Source organism: Myotis daubentonii, chromosome 6 (assembly GCF_963259705.1).
Source record: "Myotis daubentonii chromosome 6, mMyoDau2.1, whole genome shotgun sequence".
NCBI classification, from domain to species: Eukaryota; Metazoa; Chordata; class Mammalia; order Chiroptera; family Vespertilionidae; genus Myotis; species Myotis daubentonii.
In genome coordinates, this window is record NC_081845.1 from 21,398,652 (window position 1) to 21,400,665 (window position 2,014).

Here is a 2,014-nt window from a genome sequence, read left to right on the forward strand (position 1 = left end):
CCCGACAAAGCTGTGAGGGGCCTCTTCCCTCTCCTGAGGTTATTTTGGGGCTCCTTGGTTTGCTATGCTGAAAGCTTTATGATACTTGCAAACAATGCTTATGAAATCAGTGTGGGATAAGCTTTCTGGAAGACAGTGGTGTCTCAGAAACCTTAATAAACTGCTGGCTTCAGCTTTGGCAATTTATTTTGAGGTAAAAATGGCAAGTGCTTAAGCATGTTTGTATGATTCCATAATGTTGTTGCTAAGTGCTATGGTGAAAAGGCACTACCTACATGGTCAACAATACTAAACTGATTAATAAATGATGGGGTGCTAATATATTTCAATTTCTAGGGCGGTAAGAGAAATTTTTACATAAAAAATTATTCATGGCTTATTGTTAAACAAGAAGCAAGTTACAATACTGTGTGTAGAATTTGATCCTCCCCTTTAAAAAAAAAAAGATGAAAGTTTTATATGTTTGTCTTTGAATAGAAAAACCTTGGAAGAATCTGTACGAAATAATTAATAGCAATTATCTCTGAGTAGTGGTATTTTTTTTCTCTTTTTATGTGCCTCAGGCATGAAACAGCTCTGGCCACCGACACAGGCATCAAGCTAGGATGAACTAAGGACTGTACATCTGCTTTGCCCCTGACTGATATAAGAGCAACACCACCAATCAGGTGTCTCCTTGCCCATTGCCAGGGGGAGAGTAGTGGTGTTTTGAATGGTTTTAATTTTACCTATTTTCTTTTTGTTTATCTGTATGTCTAAATTTTCTTCAATGATCATAAATAGAATGCATAAGGACAAAAAGGGAGAAAAATATTTTGAAGGGACTTGTCATCACTTTGGCTAGTTTATGTCATCAGTTATTTGGAAAAAAACAGTTTCCATGCATTCCAAGAGGGCTTGAGGGAAAGATAAACTTCCTTTCACCTCTTAGGTTCTGTGGCTGAGCCTAGGAATTAAACTGACAAAAGACAGATTAACAGGAGAAAAGCATCCACATTTTGTTTGATATTTTTATGCGTACATGGGAGTCTTCAAAAGGAAAACAATGAGCAGAAGAAGCCCCACAGCTTATATATCTTTTTAAACAAAGAATGGTAAGTTGGGAGGAGGTAATAAGACAAAGGAGGTTGGGCTGGGGGCAGCAAACTGTGAGACAGTGAGGAGACAATGCTTGGGGGAAACTAGTGGAAGTTAGGGGTTGTTTTAATAGGTTTGTTTGTACACAAGTCTCTGGTGATAAGAATGTTCTCTCCCTGGTACAGGGAGGGCACCTTTCTCATGGGAGGTTTTATGGTCTGTTTTTAGGTATAAAGGGAGAGGTCAGAGAGCCCTTCCTGCATCTCCTATTTCTCCAGTGCCTTTAGCTTCAAATAACCAATATTTTGGGTTGGCATGGCCGAATCCCTTCAGGGCCAAGGCTGGCCTTAGAAATGCCATGGTTCTTCCTGACTGCTGGTGAGAACCACTTGCCTGTGGGCTAAGTGAAGGCTGATGCTGTAAACATGAATGCTGAGAAGTGGTGCAATGGACATTTGGCTGCTTGCCGCCTCTCACCTCTTTCTCCCCATGTTATTCTCAGTGGGAAAGAGGATCTCTATGCACAAGGTCAAAAGTACTTCACTATCTAACGTCTCAAGAGGGGGAAAAAAGGAGAGAACAGTCCTTATCTCGACCTAGTAATCAAAGGTGAACGCTTAAGCCACAATGACTCCATTGCTCAACTAATGATCTTGGTTGAAAGAATACCTTTGAGTTACTCCCAGCAGACAAGTCTCAAGATGAGGCAAGGATTAACGCTTTTGGCTAACAACTCCTCAGGAAGTTGCCAACAGGTCTCCTAAGGTTGTTCTCAGGCTTTGTTGGCAGATTTCCAAGCCCAGAAATCTATAAAGATAAAAATGAAAAAGGACAGAAAAAGACTGGATTCTTTCCTCAGTGCATGTGCGGCTACCCTCCAGCTCTTCTTCCCGGCTGAGGCCAAGGCCATGGCTGTGCACGAACCAGCCAGAATAGC

At 41.4% G+C, this 2,014-nt stretch overlaps 1 pseudogene; it reads right to left on the reverse strand.

Annotated features, from left to right (window-relative positions):
- Window positions 1-550: 550 nt before the first annotated feature.
- LOC132237829 (small nucleolar RNA SNORA48) lies at window positions 551-695 on the reverse strand (annotated as a pseudogene).
- Window positions 696-2,014: the final 1,319 nt, after the last annotated feature.